Genomic DNA, 24,620 nt, shown 5'->3' on the forward strand with positions numbered 1-24,620 from the left:
GTATTGTGATGTCATTATGGGGTATTGTGATGTCATTATGGGGTATTGTGATGCCATTATGGGGTATTGTGATGTCATTATGGGGTATTGTGATGCCATTATGGGGTATTGTGATGTCATTATGGGGTATTGTGATGTCATTAAGGGGTATTGTGATGTCATTATGGGGTATTGTGATGTCATTAAGGGGTATTGTGATGTCATTATGGGGTATTGTGATGTCATTATGGGGTATTGTGATGTCATTATGGGGTATTGTGATGTCATTATGGGGTATTGTGATGTCATTATGGGGTATTGTGATTGTAGATTGATGAGGGGAAAACATAAATGCAACCCAATTTAGAATAGGTCTGTAATAAGTTGTAGAAAAAGTCAAGGGGTCTGAATGCTTTCCCGATTGCGCTCTTCATGTGTGTTTGAGTATTTGGTATCTGAATACTTAAAAAAATAACTTTTCAGTGTATTTGAGTATTTTCCAGTCAAAACAAGTACTTTTTATTTTAGTATTTTGAACAGTTATTTGTAAAAATAAATCAATAAATGCAACCAAATTGTATTTGAAATTATTTTCAAATACTTATTTTAAAATATCTAAAGTTAAAATGCATTTGAGTTTTGAAATGTATTGAAAACTAATAGCTGAAAAGGTATTTGAACCCAGGTCTGGTCGGACACCTTCTGTCTGTTTTTAAACATGTTGGCTGGACTTTTATCGCCAGAGAAGGAGAATCGTGATGGGTTGAATGGGACTCGGTGGTGAATATTATATTGAGACCGTTGCCAGTCTTACTTTGTTTTTGACCCCTTCAGTATCTTGTTCCCCTGCTGTTGCTCCTGGAGATCATTGGATGGGTCTGCTGGTGGTGTGATAGTACTAGTGATGGTTGGGAGGGTAGTCTGCAGTAGGTGTGATAGTACTAGTGATGGTTGGGAGGGTAGTCTACAGTAGGTGTGATAGTACTAGTGATGGTTGGGAGGGTAGTCAACAGTAGGTGTGATAGTACTAGTGATGGTTGGGAGGGTAGTCTGCAGTAGGTGTGATAGTACTAGTGAGGGTTGGGAGGGTAGTCTGCAGTAGGTGTGATAGTACTAGTGAGGGTTGGGAGGGTAATCTGCAGTAGGTGTGATAGTACTAGTGAGGGTTGGGAGGGTAGTCAACAGTAGGTGTGATAGTACTAGTGATGGTTGGGAGGGTAGTCTGCAGTAGGTGTGATAGTACTAGTGATGGTTGGGAGGGTAGTCTATATTAGGTGTGATAGTACTAGTGATGGTTGGGAGGGTAGTCTGCAGTAGGTGTGATAGTACTAGTGATGGTTGGGAGGGTAGTCTACAGTAGGTGTGATAGTACTAGTGATGGTTGGGAGGGTAGTCTACAGTAGGTGTGATAGTACTAGTGAGGGTTGGGAGGGTAGTCTGCAGTAGGTGTGATAGTACTAGTAATGGTTGGGAGGGTAGTCTACAGTAGGTGTGATAGTACTAGTGATGGTTGGGAGGGTAGTCTACAGTAGGTGTGATAGTACTAGTGATGGTTGGGAGGGTAGTCTGCAGTAGGTGTGATAGTACTAGTGATGGTTGGGAGGGTAGTCTACAGTAGGTGTGATAGTACTAGTGATGGTTGGGAGGGTAGTCTACAGTAGGTGTGATAGTATTAGTGATGGTTGGGAGGGTAGTCTGCAGTAGGTGTGATAGTACTAGTGACCATAATACAGTCTTTATTGGACTGGATAATGACCATAATAGTCTTTATTGGACTGGATAATGACCATAATACAGTCTTTATTTGGCTGGATAATGACCATAATACAGTCTGTATTGACTGGATAATGACCATAATACAGTCTATATTGGACTGGATAATGACCATAATACAGTCTTTATTGGACTGGATAATGACCATAATAGTCTTTATAATAGTCTTTATTGGACTGGATAATGACCATAATACAGTCTTTATTGGACTGGATAATGACCATAATACAGTCTTTATTGGACTGGATAATGACCATAATACAGTCTTTATTGGACTGGATAATGACCATAATACAGTCTTTATTGGACTGGATAATGACCATAATACAGTCTTTATTGGACTGGATAATGACCATAATACAGTCTTTATTGGACTGGATAATGACCATAATACAGTCTTTATTGGACTGGATAATGACCATAATACAGTCTTTATTGGACTGGATAATGGCCATAATAGTCTTTATTGGACTGATAATGACCATAATAGTCTTTATTGGACTGGATAATGACCATAATAGTCTTTATTGACTGATAATGACCATAATACAGTCTTTATTGGACTGGATAATGACCATAATACAGTCTTTATTGACTGATAATGACCATAATAGTCTTTATTGGACTGGATAATAACCATAATACAGTCTACATTGGACTGGAAAATGACCATAATATAGTCTGTATTGGACTGGATAATGACCATAATATAGTCTTTATTGGACTGGATAATGACCATAAAACAGTCTTTATTGTACTGGATAATGACCATAATACAGTCTTTATTGGGCTGGATAATGACCATAATAGTCTTTATTGGACTGGATAATGACCATAATACAGTCTATATTTGACTGGATAATGACCATAATACAGTCTTTATTGGACTGGATAATGACCATAATAGTCTTTATTGACTGGATAATGACCATAATACAGTCTTTATTGGACTGGATAATGACCATAATAGTCTTTATTGGACTGGATAATGACCATAATACAGTCTTTATTGGACTGGATAATGACCATAATAGTCTTTATTGGACTGGATAATGACCATAATACAGTCTTTATTGGACTGGATAATGACCATAATACAGTTTTTATTGACTGGATAATGACCATAATATAGTCTATATTGACTGGATAATGACCATAATACAGTCTATATTGGACTGGATAATGACCATAATACAGTCTTTATTTGGCTGGATAATGACCATAATACAGACCATAATAGTTCTGTTGTTTCCCTCCAGACATCCAGCGGAAGAGTGATGTCATCCAAAGCGCTTCATCCTCATCGTTGTCAACGGTAACGACAGCGGAGGCCGAACCCTCGACCCCGCCAACGGAGGACAACACCAGCACCCCACGCACCCAGATAACAGTGGCCAAGAAACAGCAGTGGGCCAAACTGGCCTCCACACCAGGCACAGAGGGCTCTCACAGCCTGCTCTACGGGGCTTGTGACTCGGATAGCAGCTCAGGAAAGGCCCAGGTCTCAACCTCCAAACAGGCCTGGAGCCAGAAGACGTTAGTGGAGGCCGGGCTGGACAGGAGGAGGTGTGATGATTTAGACTGGGAGCATCAGGGACAATGTAGCACCTCCTCCTGTGAGCCTCCTCCCCCTGTCCACACCGCAGTCCCAGAGTTCACCAACCCGATAGGAGGTTACGCTGAGATCTGTGTCTCCTCCTGTATGGTGAAGTCCTCGGGGTCAGGGGCCTATCTCCAGACCCTGGACAGGAGCAGCCGAGCCTGGGTACTGTCCACAGGAAAGAGCCAGGCTGCCGACGAGTCCTACTCGCGTCTAGGCCTCCTCCCCAACTGCTTCGCTGAGCTGAGGCAACGCACAGAAGGAGACAACAACATTTGGTACAACCCTATTCCAGAGGAGGAGGACGTGTTGCGTGGCATCGGAGGTTTAGGACGTTTAAGAGGAGGAGGAGGAGGTGGAGGAGGAGGTGGGGGTGGAGGAGGTGGAGGAGAAAGAGGAGGAGGTGGCGGAGGAGGAGGAGGTGGAGGAGGAGGTGGGGGTGGAGGAGGTGGAGGAGGAGGTGGGGGTGGAGGAGGTGGAGGAGAAAGAGGAGGAGGTGGCGGAGGTGGAGGAGGAGGTGGGGGTGGAGGAGGTGGAGGAGAAAGAGGAGGAGGTGGCGGAGGAGGAGGAGGTGGAGGAGGAGGAGGAGGAGGAGGAGGTGGAGGAGGAGGAGGAGGTGGAGGTTTAGGAGGAGGAGGAGGAGGGGGAGGGGGTGTTAGGTTAGACAGTGAGAACCCCTGGAGGAGGAGGGAGACAGAGGGGCTGTCAGAGACGTCGAGGGATCCCCAGATGAGGAGCCAGCGACGGGCAGGGATGGTGGTGAGCCCTGGCACCGGTGGAGGTGGAGGGGCCTCCCGTTTAGAGCGTCATGCCACCCAGAACCAGTGCCCTTCAGGTGGCTCCAGCCCAGACAGCGCCCATCAGACCAAAGCCATCACATTAGACAGCTCAGCCTGCAGTAGGAGAGACAGAGACGGAGACAGCCCAGGTAAGTACATACTGTAGAACAAGCTACTGTAGCCACCTACAGATAACTACTGTAGAACAAGCTACTGTAGCCACCTACAGATAACTACTGTAGTCACATGATTCATATGATACAGGTACTGTAGTCACCTACAGATAACTACTGTAGCTACATGAAGGTAGTGTAGTCACCTACAGATAACAGATAACTACTGTAGCTACTTGAAGGTAGTGTAGTCACCTACAGATAACTACTGTAGCTACATGAAGGTGGTGTAGTCACCTACAGATAACTACTGTAGCTACATGAAGGTAGTGTAGTCACCAGATACAGATAACTACTGTAGCTACATGAAGGTAGTGTAGTCACCTACAGATAACTACTGTAGCTACATGAAGGTAGTGTAGTCACCTACAGATAACTACTGTAGCTACATGAAGGTAGTGTAGTCACCTACAGATAACTACTGTAGCTACATGAAGGTAGTGTAGTCACCTACAGATAACTACTGTAGCTACATGAAGGTAGTGTAGTCACCTACAGATAACTACTGTAGCTACATGAAGGTAGTGTAGTCACCTACAGATAACTACTGTAGCTACATGAAGGTAGTGTAGTCACCTACAGATAACAGATAACTACTGTAGCTACATGAAGGTAGTGTAGTCACCTACAGATAACTACTGTAGCTACATGAAGGTAGTGTAGTCACCTACAGATAACTACTGTAGCTACATGAAGGTAGTGTAGTCACCTACAGATAACTACTGTAGCTACATGAAGGTAGTGTAGTCACCTACAGATAACTACTGTAGCCACATGAAGGTAGTGTAGTCACCTACAGATAACTACTGATGCTACATGAAGGTAGTGTAGTCACCTACAGATAACAGATAACTACTGTAGCTACATGAAGGTAGTGTAGTCACCTACAGATAACTACTGTAGCTACATGAAGGTAGTGTAGTCACCTACAGATAACAGATAACTACTGTAGCTACATGAAGGTAGTGTAGTCACCTACAGATAACTACTGTAGCTACATGAAGGTAGTGTAGTCACCTACAGATAACTACTGTAGCTACATGAAGGTAGTGTAGTCACCTACAGATAACTACTGATGCTACATGAAGGTAGTGTAGTCACCTACAGATAACTACTGTAGCTACATGAAGGTAGTGTAGTCACCTACAGATAACTACTGTAGCTACATGAAGGTAGTGTAGTCACCTACAGATAACTACTGTAGCCACATGAAGGTAGTGTAGTCACCTACAGATAACTACTGTAGCTACATGAAGGTAGTGTAGTCACCTACAGATAACTACTGTAGCTACATGAAGGTGGTGTAGTCACCTACAGATAACTACTATAGCTACATGAAGGTAGTGTAGTCACCTACAGATAACTACTGTAGCTACATGAAGGTAGTGTAGTCACCTACAGATAACTACTGTAGCTACATGAAGGTAGTGTAGTCACCTACAGATAACTACTGTAGCTACATGAAGGTAGTGTAGTCACCTACAGATAACAGATAACTACTGTAGCTACATGAAGGTAGTGTAGTCACCTACAGATAACTACTGTAGCTACATGAAGGTAGTGTAGTCACCTACAGATAACAGATAACTACTGTAGCTACATGAAGGTAGTGTAGTCACCTACAGATAACTACTGTAGCTACATGAAGGTAGTGGAGTCACCTACAGATAACTACTGTAGCTACATGAAGGTAGTGTAGTCACCTACAGATAACAGATAACTACTGTAGCTACATGAAGGTAGTGTAATCACCTACAGATAACTACTGTAGCTACATGAAGGTAGTGTAGTCACCTACAGATAACTACTGTAGCCACATGAAGGTAGTGTAGTCACCTACAGATAACTACTGTAGCTACATGAAGGTAGTGTAGTCACCTACAGATAACTACTGTAGCTACATGAAGGTAGTGTAGTCACCTACAGATAACTACTGTAGCTACATGAAGGTAGTGTAGTCACCTACAGATAACTACTGTAGCTACATGAAGGTAGTGTAGTCACCTACAGATAACTACTGTAGCCACATGAAGGTAGTGTAGTCACCTACAGATAACTACTGATGCTACATGAAGGTAGTGTAGTCACCTACAGATAACAGATAACTACTGTAGCTACATGAAGGTAGTGTAGTCACCTACAGATAACTACTGTAGCTACATGAAGGTAGTGTAGTCACCTACAGATAACTACTGTAGCTACATGAAGGTAGTGTAGTCACCTACAGATAACAGATAACTACTGTAGCTACATGAAGGTAGTGTAGTCACCTACAGATAACTACTGTAGCTACATGAAGGTAGTGTAGTCACCTACAGATAACTACTGTAGCCACATGAAGGTAGTGTAGTCACCTACATATAACTACTGTAGCTACATGAAGGTAGTGTAGTCACCTACAGATAACTACTGTAGCCACATGAAGGTAGTGTAGTCACCTACAGATAACTACTGTAGCTACATGAAGGTAGTGTAGTCACCTACAGATAACTACTGTAGCTACATGAAGGTAGTGTAGTCACCTACAGATAACTACTGTAGCTACATGAAGGTAGTGTGGTCACCTACAGATAACTACTGTAGCTACATGAAGGTAGTGTGGTCACCTACACAGATAACTACTGTAGCTACATGAAGGTAGTGTAGTCACCTACAGATAACAGATAGCTACTGTAGCTACATGAAGGTAGTGTAGTCACCTACAGATAACTACTGTAGCTACATGAAGGTAGTGTAGTCACCTACAGATAACTACTGTAGCTACATGAAGGTAGTGTAGTCACCTACAGATAACTACTGTAGCTACATGAAGGTAGTGTAGTCACCTACAGATAACTACTGTAGCCACATGAAGGTAGTGTAGTCACCTACAGATAACAGATAACTACTGTAGCTACATGAAGGTAGTGTAGTCACCTACAGATAACTACTGTAGCTACATGAAGGTAGTGTAGTCACCTACAGATAACTACTGTAGCTACATGAAGGTAGTGTAGTCACCTACAGATAACTACTGTAGCTACATGAAGGTAGTGTAGTCACCTACAGATAACTACTGTAGCCACATGAAGGTAGTGTAGTCACCTACAGATAACAGATAACTACTGTAGCTACATGAAGGTAGTGTAGTCACCTACAGATAACTACTGTAGCTACATGAAGGTAGTGTAGTCACCTACAGATAACTACTGTAGCTACATGAAGGTAGTGTAGTCACCTACAGATAACTACTGTAGCTACATGAAGGTAGTGTAGTCACCTACAGATAACAGATAACTACTGTAGCTACATGAAGGTAGTGTAGTCACCTACAGATAACAGATAACTACTGTAGCTACATGAAGGTAGTGTAGTCACCTACAGATAACTACTGTAGCTACATGAAGGTAGTGTAGTCACCTACAGATAACTACTGTAGCTACATGAAGGTAGTGTAGTCACCTACAGATAACTACTGTAGCTACATGAAGGTACTGTAGTCACCTACAGATAACTACTGTAGCTACATGAAGGTAGTGTAGTCACCTACAGATAACTACTGTAGCTACATGAAGGTAGTGTAGTCACCTACAGATAACAGATAACTACTGTAGCTACATGAAGGTAGTGTAGTCACCTACAGATAACTACTGTAGCTACATGAAGGTAGTGTAGTCACCTACAGATAACAGATAACTACTGTAGCTACATGAAGGTAGTGTAGTCACCTACAGATAACTACTGTAGCTACATGAAGGTAGTGTAGTCACCTACAGATAACTACTGTAGCTACATGAAGGTAGTGTAGTCACCTACAGATAACTACTGTAGCTACATGAAGGTAGTGTAGTCACCTACAGATAACTACTGTAGCTACATGAAGGTAGTGTAGTCACCTACAGATAACTACTGTAGCTACATGAAGGTAGTGTAGTCACCTACAGATAACTACTGTAGCTACATGAAGGTAGTGTAGTCACCTACAGATAACTACTGTAGCTACATGAAGGTACTGTAGTCACCTACAGATAACTACTGTAGCTACATGAGGGTAGTGTAGTCACCTACAGATAACAGATAACTACTGTAGATGAAGGTACTGTAGTCACCTACAGATAACTACTGTAGCTAGATGAAGGTAGTGTAGTCACCTACAGATAACTACTGTAGCTACATGAAGGTAGTGTAGTCACCTACAGATAACTACTGTAGCTACATGAAGGTAGTGTAGTCACCTACAGATAACTACTGTAGCTACATGAAGGTAGTGTAGTCACCTACAGATAACTACTGTAGCTACATGAAGGTAGTGTAGTCACCTACAGATAACTACTGTAGCTACATGAAGGTACTGTAGTCACCTACAGATAACTACTGTAGCCACATGAAGGTAGTGTAGTCACCTACAGATAACTACTGTAGCTACTTGAAGGTAGTGTAGTCACCTACATATAACTACTGTAGCTACATGAAGGTAGTGTAGTCACCTACAGATAACTACTGTAGCCACATGAAGGTGGTGTAGTCACCTACAGATAACTACTGTAGCTACTTGAAGGTAGTGTAGTCACCTACAGATAACTACTGTAGCTACATGAAGGTAGTGTAGTCACCTACATATAACTACTGTAGCTACATGAAGGTAGTGTAGTCACCTACAGATAACTACTGTAGCCACATGAAGGTAGTGTAGTCACCTACAGATAACTACTGTAGCTACTTGAAGGTAGTGTAGTCACCTACATATAACTACTGTAGCTACATGAAGGTAGTGTAGTCACCTACAGATAACTACTGTAGCCACATGAAGGTGGTGTAGTCACCTACAGATAACTACTGTAGCTACATGAAGGTAGTGTAGTCACCTACAGATAACTACTGATGCTACATGAAGGTAGTGTAGTCACCTACAGATAACAGATAACTACTGTAGCTACATGAAGGTAGTGTAGTCACCTACAGATAACAGATAACTACTGTAGCTACATGAATGTAGTGTAGTCACCTACAGATAACTACTGTAGCCACATGAAGGTAGTGTAGTCACCTACAGATAACTACTGTAGCTACATGAAGGTAGTGTAGTCACCTACAGATAACTACTGTAGCTACATGAAGGTAGTGTAGTCACCTACAGATAACTACTGTAGCTATATGAAGGTAGTGTAGTCACCTACAGATAACTACTGTAGCTACATGAAGGTAGTGTAGTCACCTACAGATAACTACTATAGCTACATGAAGGTAGTGTAGTCACCTACAGATAACAGATAACTACTGTAGCTACATGAAGGTAGTGTAGTCACCTACAGATAACTACTGTAGCCACATGAAGGTAGTGTAGTCACCTACAGATAACTACTGTAGCTACATGAAGGTAGTGTAGTCACCTACAGATAACTACTGATGCTACATGAAGGTAGTGTAGTCACCTACAGATAACTACTGTAGCTACATGAAGGTAGTGTAGTCACCTACAGATAACAGATAACTACTGTAGCTACATGAAGGTAGTGTAGTCACCTACAGATAACAGATAACTACTGTAGCTACATGAAGGTAGTGTAGTCACCTACAGATAACTACTGTAGCTACATGAAGGTAGTGTAGTCACCTACAGATAACTACTGTAGCTACATGAAGATAGTGTAGTCACCTACAGATAACTACTGTAGCTACATGAAGGTAGTGTAGTCACCTACAGATAACAGATAACTACTGTAGCTACATGAATGTAGTGTAGTCACCTACAGATAACTACTGTAGCTACATGAAGGTAGTGTAGTCACCTACAGATAACTACTGTAGCCACATGAAGGTAGTGTAGTCACCTACAGATAACTACTGTAGCTACTTGAAGGTAGTGTAGTCACCTACAGATAACAGATAACTACTGTAGCTACATGAAGGTAGTGTAGTCACCTACAGATAACAGATAACTACTGTAGCTACATGAAGGTAGTGTAGTCACCTACAGATAACTACTGTAGCTACATGAAGGTAGTGTAGTCACCTACAGATAACTACTGTAGCTACATGAAGGTAGTGTAGTCACCTACAGATAACTACTGTAGCCACATGAAGGTAGTGTAGTCACCTACAGATAACTACTGATGCTACATGAAGGTAGTGTAGTCACCTACAGATAACTACTGATGCTACATGAAGGTAGTGGAGTCACCTACAGATAACTACTGTAGCTACATGAAGGTAGTGTAGTCACCTACAGATAACTACTGTAGCTACATGAAGGTAGTGTAGTCACCTACAGATAACAGATAACTACTGTAGCTACATGAAGGTAGTGTAGTCACCTACAGATAACTACTGTAGCTACATGAAGGTAGTGTAGTCACCTACAGATAACTACTGTAGCCACATGAAGGTAGTGTAGTCACCTACATATAACTACTGTAGCTACATGAAGGTAGTGTAGTCACCTACAGATAACTACTGTAGCCACATGAAGGTAGTGTAGTCACCTACAGATAACTACTGATGCTACATGAAGGTAGTGTAGTCACCTACAGATAACAGATAACTACTGTAGCTACATGAAGGTAGTGTAGTCACCTACAGATAACTACTGTAGCTACATGAAGGTAGTGTAGTCACCTACAGATAACAGATAACTACTGTAGCTACATGAAGGTAGTGTAGTCACCTACAGATAACTACTGTAGCTACATGAAGGTAGTGTAGTCACCTACAGATAACTACTGTAGCTACATGAAGGTACTGTAGTCACCTACAGATAACAGATAACTACTGTAGCTACATGAAGGTAGTGTAGTCACCTACAGATAACTACTGTAGCCACATGAAGGTAGTGTAGTCACCTACAGATAACTACTGTAGCTACATGAAGGTAGTGTAGTCACCTACAGATAACTACTGTAGCCACATGAAGGTAGTGTAGTCACCTACAGATAACTACTGTAGCTACATGAAGGTAGTGTAGTCACCTACAGATAACAGATAACTACTGTAGCTACATGAAGGTAGTGTAGTCACCTACAGATAACTACTGTAGCTACATGAAGGTAGTGTAGTCACCTACAGATAACAGATAACTACTGTAGCTACATGAAGGTAGTGTAGTCACCTACAGATAACAGATAACTACTGTAGCTACATGAAGGTAGTGTAGTCACCTACAGATAACTACTGTAGCTACATGAAGGTAGTGTAGTCACCTACAGATAACTACTGTAGCTACATGAAGGTAGTGTAGTCACCTACAGATAACTACTGTAGCTACATGAAGGTAGTGTAGTCACCTACTGATAACAGATAACTACTGTAGCTACATGAAGGTAGTGTAGTCACCTACAGATAACTACTGTAGCTACATGAAGGTAGTGTAGTCACCTACAGATAACAGATAACTACTGTAGCTACATGAAGGTAGTGTAGTCACCTACAGATAACTACTGTAGCTACATGAAGGTAGTGTAGTCACCTACAGATAACTACTGTAGCCACATGAAGGTAGTGTAGTCACCTACAGATAACTACTGTAGCTACATGAAGGTAGTGTAGTCACCTACAGATAACAGATAACTACTGTAGCTACATGAAGGTAGTGTAGTCACCTACAGATAACAGATAACTACTGTAGCTACATGAAGGTAGTGTAGTCACCTACAGATAACTACTGTAGCTACATGAAGGAAGTGTAGTCACCTACAGATAACTACTGTAGCTACATGAAGGTACTGTAGTCACCTACAGATAACTACTGTAGCTACATGAAGGTAGTGTAGTCACCTACAGATAACTACTGTAGCTACATGAAGGTAGTGGAGTCACCTACAGATAACTACTGTAGCTACATGAAGGTAGTGTAGTCACCTACAGATAACAGATAACTACTGTAGCTACATGAAGGTAGTGTAGTCACCTACAGATAACAGATAACTACTGTAGCTACATGAAGGTAGTGTAGTCACCTACAGATAACTACTGTAGCTACATGAAGGTAGTGTAGTCACCTACAGATAACTACTGTAGCTACATGAAGGTAGTGTAGTCACCTACAGATAACTACTGTAGCTACATGAAGGTAGTGGAGTCACCTACAGATAACTACTGTAGCTACATGAAGGTAGTGTAGTCACCTACAGATAACAGATAACTACTGTAGCTACATGAAGGTAGTGTAGTCACCTACAGATAACAGATAACTACTGTAGCTACATGAAGGTAGTGTAGTCACCTACAGATAACTACTGTAGCTACACGAAGGTAGTGTAGTCACCTACAGATAACTACTGAAGCTACTTGAAGGTAGTGTAGTCACCTATAGATAACTACTGTAGCTACATGAAGGTAGTGTAGTCACCTACAGATAACAGATAACTACTGTAGCTACATGAAGGTAGTGTAGTCACCTACAGATAACTACTGTAGCTACTTGAAGGTAGTGTAGTCACCTACAGATAACTACTGTAGCTACATGGAGGTAGTGTAGTCACCTACAGATAACTACTGTAGCCACATGAAGGTAGTGTAGTCACCTACAGATAACTACTGATGCTATATGACATCTTTCTCCTCTCTTCTCTCCTTCTCTCTCTTCGCTCCATCCTTCTCCTCTCTCCTTCTCTCTCTTCTCTCCATCAACCTCCTCTCTCCATCCCTCTCCTCTCTCCATCATCTCTCCTCTCTCCATCATCTCTCCTCTCTCCATCCCTCTCCTCTCTCCATCATCTCCTCTCTCCATCATCTCTCCTCTCTCCTTCTCTCTCTTCTCTCCATCAACCTCCTCTCTCCTCTCTCCATCCCTCTCCTCTCTCCATCATCTCTCCTCTCTCCATTATCTCCATCCCTCTCCTCTCTCCATCCCTCTCCTCTCTTCATCATCTCTCCTCTCTCCATCCCTCTCCTCTCTCCATCCATCTCCTCTCTCCATTCCCCTCCTCTCTCCATTCCCCTCCTCTCTCCATCATCTCTCCTCTCTCCATTCCCCTCCTCTCTCCATCCTCTCCTCTCTCCATCCCCCTCTTCTCTCCATCCCTCTCTTCTCTCCATCCCTCTCCCCCTCCACCCCTCTCCTCTCTCCATCATCTCTCCTCTCTCCATTCCCCTCCTCTCTCCATCATCTCTCCTCTCTCCATCATCTCTCCATTATCTCCATTCCCTCCTCTCTCCATCATCTCTCCTCTCTCCATCATCTCTCCTCTCTCCATCATCTCTCCTCTCTCCATCATCTCTCCTCTCTCATCATCATCTCCATTCTCTCCTCTCTCCATCATCTCTCCTCTCCATCATCTCTCTCTCCATCATCTCTCCATCCATCTCCTCTCTCCATCATCTCCATCATCTCTCCTCTCTCCATCATCTCTCCATTATCTCCATTCCCCTCCTCTCTCCATCATCTCTCCTCTCTCCATCATCTCTCCTCTCTCCATCATCTCTCCATTATCTCCATTCCCCTCCTCTCTCCATCATCTCTCCTCTCTCCATCATCTCTCCTCTCTCCATCATCTCTCCTCTCTCCATCATCTCTCCATTATCTCCATTCCCCTCCTCTCTCCATCATCTCTCCTCTCTCCATCTCTCCATCTCTCCACTCTCCACCATCTCTCCTCTCTCCATCATCTCTCCATTATCTCCATTCCCCTCCTCTCCCCATCATCTCTCCTCTCTCCATCATCTCTCCTCTCTCCATCATCTCTCCTCTCTCCATCATCTCTCCATTATCTCCATTCCCCTCCTCTCTCCATCATCTCTCCTCTCTCCATCTCTCCATCTCTCCTCTCTCCACCATCTCTCCTCTCTCCATCATCTCTCCATTATCTCCATTCCCCTCCTCTCTCCATCATCTCTCCTCTCTCCATCATCTCTCCTCTCTCCATCATCTCTCCTCTCTCCATCATCTCTCCATTATCTCCATTCCCCTCCTCTCTCCATCATCTCTCCTCTCTCCATCTCTCCACTCTCCATCTCTCCATCTCTCCTCTCTCCATCATCTCTCCTCTCTCCATCTCTCCATCTCTCCACTCTCCATCATCTCTCCTCTCTCCATTATCTCCATTCCGCTCCTCTCTCCATCATCTCTCCTCTCTCCATTATCTCCATTCCCCTCCTCTCTCCATCATCTCTCCATTATCTCCATTCCCCTCCTCTCTCCATCATCTCTCCTCTCTCCATCTCTCCATCTCTCCACTCTCCATCATCTCTCCTCTCTCCATCTCTCCATCTCTCCACTCTCCATCATCTCTCCATCCTCTCTCCATCTCTCCACTCTCCATCATCTCCTCTCTCCATTCCCCTCCTCTCTCCATCATCTCTCCTCTCTCCATCATCTCTCCTCTCTCCATCATCTCTCCTCTCTCCATCATCTCTCCTCTCTCCATTCCCTCTCTCTCCATCATCTCTCCATTATCTCCATCATCCCTCCTCTCTCCATCATCTCTCCATTATCTCCATTCCCTCCTCTGTCCATCATCTCTCCTCTCTCCATCATCTCCTCCTCTCCATCATCTCTCCTCTCTCCATCATCTCTCCTCCATTCCTCCTCTCCATCACCTCTCCATTATCTCCATTCTCCCTCTCCATCATCTCTCCTCTCTCCTCCATCTCTCCATCTCTCCATCATCTCCTCCTCCATCTCTCCTCTCTCCATCATCTCTCCTCTCTCCATCATCATTCCTCCTCTCCATCATCTCTCCTCTCTCCATCATCTCTCCATCATCTCTCCATCATCTCTCCATTATCTCCATTCCCTCCTCTCTCCATCATCTCTCCTCTCTCCATCATCTCTCCTCTCTCCATCATCTCTCCTCTCTCCATCATCTCTCCATTATCTCCATTCCCCTCCTCTCTCCATCATCTCTCCATCTCTTCCATCATCTCCTCTCTCCATCATTCTCCTCTCTCCATCATCTCTCCATTATCTCCATTCCCTCCTCTCTCCATCATCTCTCCTCTCTCCATCTCTCCATCTCTCCACTCTCCACCATCTCTCCTCTCTCCATCATCTCTCCATTATCTCCATTCCCCTCCTCTCCCCATCATCTCTCCTCTCTCCATCTCTCCACTCTCCATCTCTCCATCTCTCCTCTCTCCATCATCTCTCCTCTCTCCATCTCTCAATCTCTCCACTCTCCGTCATCTCTCCTCTCTCCATTATCTCCATTCCCCTCCTCTCTCCATCATCTCTCCTCTCTCCATTATCTCCATTCCCCTCCTCTCTCCATCATCTCTCCATTATCTCCATTCCCCTCCTCTCTCCATCATCTCTCCTCTCTCCATCTCTCCATCTCTCCACTCTCCATCATCTCTCCTCTCTCCATCTCTCCATCTCTCCACTCTCCATCATCTCTCCTCTCTCCATCTCTCCATCTCTCCACTCTCCATCATCTCTCCTCTCTCCATCTCTCCACTCTCCATCATCTCTCCTCTCTCCATTCCCCTCCTCTCTCCATCATCTCTCCTCTCTCCATCATCTCTCCTCTCTCCATTCCCCTCCTCTCTCCATCATCTCTCCATTATCTCCATTCCCCTCCTCTCTCCATCATCTCTCCATTATCTCCATTCCCCTCCTCTCTCCATCATCTCTCCTCTCTCCATCTCTCCATCTCTCCTCTCTCCATCTCTCCATCATCTCTCCATCATCTCCTCTCTCCATCATCTCTCCTCTCTCCATCATCTCTCCTCTCTCCATCATCTCTCCTCTCTCCATCATCTCTCCTCTCTCCATCATCTCTCCTCTCTCCATCATCTCTCCATCATCTCCTCTCTCCATCATCTCTCCTCTCTCCATCATCTCTCCTCTCTCCATCATCTCTCCTCTCTCCATCATCTCTCCTCTCTCCATCATCTCTCTCTCCATCATCTCTCTCCATCATCTCTCTCCATCATCTCTCCTCTCTCCATCATCTCTCCTCTCTCCATCATCTCTCCCTCTCCATCATCTCTCCCTCTCCATCATCTCTCCTCTCTCCATCATCTCTCCTCTCTCCATCATCTCCTCTCTCCATCATCTCTCCTCTCTCCATCATCTCTCCTCTCTCCATCATCTCTCCTCTCTCCATCATCTCTCCTCTCTCCATCATCTCTCCTCTCTCCATCATCTCCTCTCTCCATCATCTCTCCATCATCTCTCCTCTCTCCATCATCTCTCCTCTCTCCATCATCTCTCCTCTCTCCATCATCTCTCCTCTCTCCATCATCTCTCCTCTCTCCATCATCTCTCCTCTCTCCATCATCTCTCCTCTCTCCATCATCTCTCCTCTCTCCATCATCTCTCCTCTCTCCATCTCTCCTCTCTCCATCATCTCTCCCTCTCTCCATCATCTCTCCTCTCTCCATCATCTCTCCTCTCCATCATCTCTCCTCTCTCCATCATCTCTCCTCTCTCCATCATCTCTCCTCTCTCCATCATCTCTCCTCTCTCCATCATCTCTCCTCTCTCCATCATCTCTCCTCTCTCCATCATCTCTCCTCTCTCCATCATCTCTCCTCTCTCCATCATCTCTCCTCTCTCCATCATCTCTCTCTCTCCATCATCTCTCCTCTCTCCATCATCTCTCCTCTCTCCATCATCTCTCCTCTCTCCATCATCTCCTCTCCATCATCTCTCCTCTCTCCATCATCTCTCCCTCTCCATCATCTCTCTCCTCCATCATCTCTCCTCTCTCCATCATCTCTCCTCTCTCCATCATCTCTCCATCTCTCCATCTCTCCATCATCTTCCATCATCTTCCTCTCCATCATCTCTCCCTCTCCATCATCTCTCCTCTCTCCATCATCTCTCCCTAGTCTCCATCATCTCCTCATCTCTCTCCATCATCTCTCCATCTCTCCATCATCATCATCCTCTCTCCATCATCTCTCCTCTCTCCATCATCTCTCTCCATCATCTCTCCTCTCTCCATCCATCTCTCCTATCTCCATCATCTCTCCTCTCTCCATCCATCTCTCCTCTCTCCATCATCTCTCCTCTCTCCATCATCTCTCCTCTCCATTCATCTCTCCTCTCCATCATCTCTCCTCTCTCCATCTCTCCTTCTCCATCCATCTCTCCTCTCCTCTCCATCATCTCCTCTCTCCATCATCTCTCCTCTCTCCATCATCTCTCCTCTCTCCATCATCTCTCCTCTCTCCATCCATCTCCTCTCTCCATCATCTCTCCTCTCTCCATCATCTCTCCATCATCTCCATCATCTCTCCTCTTCCATCTCTCCTCTCTCCATCATCCCTCCTCTCTCCATCATCTCTCCTCTCTCCATCTCTCTCCATCTCTCTCTCCATCATCTCTCCTCCATCTCTCCATCATCTCTCCTCTCTCCATCATCTCCTCTCTCTCCATCTCTCCTCTCTCCATCATCTCTCCTCTCCATCATCTCTCCTCTCTCCATCATCTCTCCTCTCCATCATCTCTCATCTCTCCATCATCTCCTCTCTCCATCATCTCTCCTCTCCATCATCTCTCCTCTCTCCATCATCTCCTCCTCTCTCCATCATCTCTCCTCTCTCCATCATCTCTCCTCTCTCCATCATCTCTCCTCTCTCCATCATCTCTCCTCTCTCCATCATCTCCTCTCTCCATCATCTCTCCTCTCTCCATCATCTCTCTCTCTCCATCATCTCTCATCTCTCCATCATCTCTCCATCCTCTCCTCTCTCCATCATCTCTCTCCATCATCTCTCCTCTCTCCATCATCTCTCCATCATCTCTCCTCTCTCCATCATCTCTCATCTCTCCATCATCTCTCTCTCTCCATCATCTCTCCTCTCTCCATCATCTCTCCTCTCTCCATCATCTCTCATCATCTCTCCATCATCTCTCATCTCTCCATCATCTCTCCTCTCTCCATCATCTCTCCTCTCCATCATCTCTCCATCATCTCATCTCTCCATCATCTCTCCTCTCTCCATCATCTCTCCACCATCTTCCTCTCTCCATCATCTCTCCTCTCTCCATCATCTCTCCTCTCCATCATCTCTCCTCTCTCCATCATCTCTCCACCATCTCTCCTCTCTCCATCATCTCTCCTCTCTCCATCATCTCTCCACCATCTCTCCTCTCTCCATCATCTCTCCATCATCTCTCCTCTCTCCATCATCTCTCCATCATCTCTCCTCTCTCCATCATCTCTCATCTCTCCATCATCTCTCCTCTCTCCATCATCTCTCCTCTCTCCATCATCTCTCCTCTCTCCATCATCTCTCATCTCTCCATCATCTCTCATCTCTCCATCATCTCTCCTCTCTCCATCATCTCTCCTCTCTCCATCTCTCCTCTCTCCATCTCTCCTCTCTCCATTATCTCCATCATCCATCTCAGATGTAATTCAACAGATCCAGGGTGAGGAACAGTCTTTCGGGGTTGCAGGTGGAGAAGGGGGTGTTTCCAGCTCCGGAGGAGGTGTGTCAGTCCCCTCAGACAGCCCCGGGGCCCAGAAGAAAGGGGGCGTGGCCAGCAGCATGATGGACAGGATCAAATCCCCAGGAATGGTCCGGAAATCCCTTTCCATGAAGATGAAGAAACTCCCCGAACTCCGCCGTAAACTCAGCCTGCGCTCCTCTCGCTCCCATCGCCACGGGAAGGAGGGGACGGGCCGAGGAGGAGGGGACGGAGGTGGAGAGGGGACATCACCCCCAGACGTCCGTAAGGAGCAGTCCAACGAGGTGATCAGCAGGTACCACCTGGACACTTCGGCCCCGGGGAGACCACAACGACGTTCCTCCAGGGGACGTTCCTCTGCCGCCAGTAAGGGGGGCTACCTGAGCGACGGAGACTCACCTGAGCTGCTGCCCAAACAGGGTGGACCAGGGGGACCCTCCTCGGCCCACAACCCCCCTCTTCCACCACCCCGCTCCACCCACCACTCCAGCCAGGAGGGAGTGACCATGACCTCTGACCTGAGCTCGTTCAGAGTCTACAACTTGTCGGACCAGCCACGGTGCGCCCAGCGCGTCTCCGGCCTGCTTACGGTGCATCTCGTTGGGGTGGAGAAACTGCTGAGGGCCCCTAAACAGGACACCAGTAAGGAGGTGTTCTGTGCCATCCAGGTGATTTTTAATAAAGGGTCTGTCTGCCTGTCTCTTTCTCTGTCTGTCTGCCTGTCTGTCTGTCTGTCTGCCTGTCTGTCTGTCTGTCTGCCTGTCTGTCTCTTTCTCTGCCTGCCTGTCTGTCTGTCTGTCTGCCTGTCTCTTTCTCTGTCTGTCTGCCTGTCTGTCTGTCTGCCTGTCTGTCTGTCTGCCTGGCTGTCTGCCTGTCTCTTTGTCTGTCTGTCTGCCTGCCTGTCTGTCTGTCTGTCTGTCTGTCTGTCTGACTGTCTGTCTGTCTGTCTGTCTGTCTCTTTTTCTGCCTGCCTGTCTGTCTGTCTGTCTGCCTGTCTCTTTCTCTGTCTGTCTGCCTGTCTGCCTGTCTGCCTGTCTGCCTTTCTGTCTGCCTCTCTCTTTCTCTGTCTGCCTGCCTGCCTGCCTGTCTGTCTGTCTGCCTGTCTGTCTCTTTCTCTGTTTGCCTGTCTGTCTGCCTGTCTGTCTCTTTCTCTGCCTGCTTGTCTGTCTGCCTGTCTCTCTTCTGTCTGTCTGTCTGTCTGTCTGTCTGTCTGTCTGTCTGTCTGTCTGTCTGTCTGTCTCTTTCCCTGCCTGCCTGCCTGTCTGTCTGTCTGTCTGTCTGTCTGTCTGTCTGTCTGTCTGTCTGTCTGTCTGTCTGTCTGTCTGTCTCTTTCTCTGTCTGTCTGTCTGTCTGTCTGTCTGACTGTCTGTCTGTCTGTCTTTCCCTGCCTGCCTGCCTGCCTGCCTGCCTGCCTGTCTGTCTGTCTGTCTGTCTGTCTGTCTGTCTGTCTGTCTGTCTGTCTGTCTGTCTGTCTGTCTCTTTCCCTGCCTGCCTGCCTGTCTGTCTGTCTGTCTGCCTGTTTGCCTGTCTGTCTCTTTCTCTGCCTGCCTGCGCGCGCCAGCGCCTGTCTGCCTGCCTGTCTGCCTGTCTGTCTGTCTGTCTGTCTGTCTGTCTGTCTGCCTGTCTCTTTCTCTGTCTGCCTGTCTGCCTGTTTTCCTGTCTGCCTGTCTGTCTCTTTCTCTGTCTGCCTGTCTGTCTGTCTGTCTGTCTGTCTGTCTGTCTGTCTGTCTGTCTGTCTGTCTGTCTGTCTGTCTGTCTGTCTGTCTGTCTGTCTGTCTGTCTGTCTGTCTGTCTGCCTGTCTCTTTCTTTCTCTGTCTGTCTGCAATGTATTTAGTATCATTGAGAATAACACCAACAGTGTAACTTATTTTCCATTGTGTTCATCAGGTGGATGGTGTAACCAGGGCCCGTACCGGCCTGCTAACCTCCAGGGGGGGCTCTCTGCCCCTCAACCACACCTTCAACCTGGAGCTGGAGAGGGCCAGGCTGCTGAAACTGGTGGTGCTCACTCCTTACCCCGGGGCTGAGACGACCACCACGAAGGGCAGCGACTCCACAGCAGCGACCAGGAACAGGGTCTGCTGTCTGGGGGCTGTGTCCATACCCCCTCTGTTCAAAGGTAGGAGCAACCAGAGAGTTAGAAGTTCCTCCTATGAACGTAGTAGATGCAGTTCTATGTCTCACTGTTGTTATATCAAATCAAATCAAAACAAATGTATTTATATAGCCCTTCGTACATATATATGCCATTTAGCAGACGCTTTTATCCAAAGCGACTTACAGTCATGTGTGCATACATTCTACGTATGGGTGGTCCCGGGAATCGAACCCACTAACTACCCTGGCGTTACAAGCGCCATGCTCTACCTTACATCAGCTGATATCTCAAAGTGCTGTACAGAAACCCAGCCTAAAACCCCAAACAGCAAACAATGCAGGTGTAGAAGCACGTACCGTCCACCCCACTGATGCTTGGCACTGTGAGGGATGCAGCAGAAGGGTTTTTCATACCAGTGGACTTTATTTTATCTGAAGGCATCTTAGCTCACCTTAGTTCCTGATCTTCTTTTGGAATCACTCTGTCAATCAACTGTGTTTGATCTTCTCTTGTTCATTCCCCTCCTTCTGTCCCTCTCCTTCCCCTTCTGCTATCTCTTCTGTCCCTCTCCTTCCCCTTCTGTCCCTCTCCTTCCCCTTCTGCTATCTCTTCTGTCCCTCTCCTTCCCCTTCTGCTATCTCTTCTGTCCCTTTTCTCCTATCTCTTCTGTCCCTTTCCTTCCCCTTCTGCTATCTCTTCTGTCCCTCTCCTTCTCCCTTCTGCTATCTCTTCTGTCCCTCTCCTTCTCCCTTCTGCTATCTCTTCTGTCCCTCTCCTTCCCCTTCTGCTATCTCTTCTGTCCCTCTCCTTCCCTTCTGCTATCTCTTCTGTCCCTCTCCTTCCCCTTCTGTCCCTCTCCTTCTCCCTTCTGCTATCTCTTCTGTCCCTCTCCTTCCCCTTCTGCTATCTCTTCTGTCCCTCTCCTTCCCCTTCTGCTATCTCTTCTGTCCCTTTCCTTCCCTTCTGCTATCTCTTCTGTCCCTCTCTCCTTCCCCTTCTGCTATCTCTTCTGTCCCTCTCCTTCCCCTTCTGCTATCTCTTCTGTCCCTTTCCTTCCCCTTCTGCTATCTCTTCTGTCCCTCTCCTTCCCCTTCTGCTATCTCTTGTGTCCCTCTCCTTCCCTTCTGCTATCTCTTCTGTCCTCTCCTTCCCTTCTGCTATCTCTTCTGTCCCTCTCCTTCCCCTTCTGCTATCTCTTCTGTCCCTCTCCTTCCCCTTCTGTCCCTCTCATTCCCCTTCTGCTATCTCTTCTGTCCCTCCTTCCCTTCTGCTATCTCTTCTGTCCCTCTCCTTCCCTTCCCCTTCTGCTATCTCTTCTGTCCCTACCCTCCTTCCCTTCTGCTATCTCTTCTGTCCCTCTCCTTCCCCTTCTGCTATCTCTTCTGTCCCTCTCCTTCTCCCTTCTGCTATCTCTTCTGTCCCTCTCCTTCCCTTCTGCTATCTCTTCTGTCCCTCTCCTTCCCTTCTGTCCCTCTCCTTCCCCTTCTGCTATCTCTTGTGTCCCTCTCCTTCCCTTCTGCTATCTCTTCTGTCCCTCCTTCCCTTCTGCTATCTCTTCTGTCCCTCTCCTTCCCTTCTGCTATCTCTTCTGTCCCTCTCCTTCCCCTTCTGCTATCTCTTCTGTCCCTCTCCTTCCCCTTCTGCTATCTCTTCTGTCCCTCTCCTTCTCCCTTCTGCTATCTCTTCTGTCCCTCTCCTTCCCTTCTGCTATCTCTTCTGTCCCTCTCCTTCCCCTTCTGCTATCTCTTCTGTCCCTCTCCTTCTCCCTTCTGCTATCTCTTCTGTCCCTCTCCTTCTCCCTTCTGCTATCTCTTCTGTCCCTCTCCTTCCCCTTCTGTCCCTCTCCTTCCCCTTCTGTCCCTCTCCTTCCCTTCTGCTATCTCTTCTGTCCCTCTCCTTCTCCCTTCTGCTATCTCTTCTGTCCCTCTCCTTCTCCCTTCTGCTATCTCTTCTGTCCCTCTCCTTCCCCTTCTGCTATCTCTTCTGATCCTCTCCTTCCACTTCTGCTATCTCTTCTGTCCCTCTCCTTCCCTTCTGCTATCTCTTCTGTCCCTCTCCTTTCCCTTCTGCTATCTCTTCTGTCCTCTCCTTCCTTCTGCTATCTCTTCTGTCCCTCTCCTTCCCCTTCTGCTATCTCTTCTGTCCCTCTCCTTCCCTTCTATCTCTTCTGTCCCTTCCTTCCCCTTCTGCTATCTCTTCTGTCCTCTCCTTTCCTTCTGCTATCTCTTCTGTCCCTCTCCTTCCCCTTCTGCTATCTCTTCTGTCCCTCTCCTTCCCCTTCTGCTATCTCTTCTGTCCCTCTCCTTCCCCTTCTGCTATCTCTTCTGTCCCTCTCCTTCTCCCTTCTGCTATCTCTTCTGTCCCTCTCCTTCCCCTTCTGCTATCTCTTCTGTCCCTCTCCTTCTGCCTTCTGCTATCTCTTCTGTCCCTCTCCTTCCCCTTCTGCTATCTCTTCTGTCCCTCTCTTTCCCCTTCTGCTATCTCTTCTGTCCCTCTCCTTCCCCTTCTGCTATCTCTTCTGTCCCTCTCCTTCCCCTTCTGCTATCTCTTGTGTCCCTCTCCTTCCCTTCTGCTATCTCTTCTGTCCTGTCCCTCTCCTTCCCCTTCTGCTATCTCTTCTGTCCTCTCCTTTCCCTTCTGCTATCTCTTCTGTCCCTCTCCTTCCCTTCTGCTATCTCTTCTGTCCCTCTCCTTCTCCCTTCTGCTATCTCTTCTGTCCCTCTCCTTCCCTTCTGCTATCTCTTCTGTCCCTCTCCTTCTGCCTTCTGCTATCTCTTCTGTCCTCTCCTTCCCTTCTGCTATCTCTTCTGTCCTCTCCTTCCCCTTCTGCTATCTCTTCTGTCCCTCTCCTTCCCCTTCTGCTATCTCTTCTGTCCCTCTCCTTCTCCCTTCTGCTATCTCTTCTGTCCCCTCCTTCTCCCTTCTGCTATCTCTTGTGTCCCTCTCCTTCCCCTTCTGCTATCTCTTCTGTCCTCTCCTTCCCCTTCTGCTATATCTTCTGTCCCTCTCCTTCCCCTTCTGCTATCTCTTCTGTCCCTCTCCTTCCCTTCTGCTATCTCTTCTGTCCCTCTCCTTCCCCTTCTGCTATCTCTTCTGTCCTCTCCTTCTCCCTTCTGCTATCTCTTCTGTCCTCTCCTTCCCCTTCTGCTATCTCTTCTGTCCCTCTCCTTCCCTTCTGCTATCTCTTCTGTCCCTCTCCTTCCCTTCTGCTATCTCTTCTGTCCCTGTCCTTCTCCCTTCTGCTATCTCTTGTGTCCCTCTCCTTCCCCTTCTGCTATCTCTTCTGTCCCTCTCCCTTCTGCTATCTCTTCTGTCCCTCTCCTTCCCCTTCTGCTATCTCTTCTGTCCCTCTCCTTCCCCTTCTGCTATCTCTTCTGTCCCTCTCCTTCTCCCTTCTGCTATCTCTTCTGTCCCTCTCCTTCCCTTCTGCTATCTCTTCTGTCCCTCTCCTTCTGCCTTCTGCTATCTCTTCTGTCCCTCTCCTTCCCCTTCTGCTATCTCTTCTGTCCTCTCCTTCTGCCTTCTGCTATCTCTTCTGTCCCTCTCCTTCTGCCTTCTGCTATCTCTTCTGTCCCTCTCCTTCTGCCTTCTCTGCTATCTCTTCTGTCCCTCTCCTTTCCCTTCTGCTATCTCTTCTGTCCCTCTCCTTCCCCAGCCTCTCGGTCTCAGCAGATATGCGTTAGATTAGAGCCCAGGGGTCACTCTCGTGAAGCTGACCCTGCTGGAGCAGTGGGAGCCCCTGTCCCCGACCCTGCCACCTCAACCCCCCCATGGTGTTTGGAGTGGAGCTGCGCCACCTGGTGGACAAGGAGAACACCGCTGCCCCAGTTCCTCTGCTCATACAGAAGAGTGTGGCTGAGATCCAGAAGAGAGGCCTGAGGG

The 24,620-nt window shown here is 46.6% G+C and overlaps 1 pseudogene; it reads left to right on the forward strand.

Moving 5' to 3' along the window:
• LOC127924391 (rho GTPase-activating protein SYDE1-like) overlaps positions 1-24,620 on the forward strand; it is a 94,461-nt pseudogene that overhangs the window by 34,936 nt on the left and 34,905 nt on the right.

The sequence above is a fragment of the Oncorhynchus keta genome, unplaced genomic scaffold (assembly GCF_023373465.1).
Source record: "Oncorhynchus keta strain PuntledgeMale-10-30-2019 unplaced genomic scaffold, Oket_V2 Un_contig_3989_pilon_pilon, whole genome shotgun sequence".
Taxonomy (NCBI): Eukaryota; Metazoa; Chordata; class Actinopteri; order Salmoniformes; family Salmonidae; genus Oncorhynchus; species Oncorhynchus keta.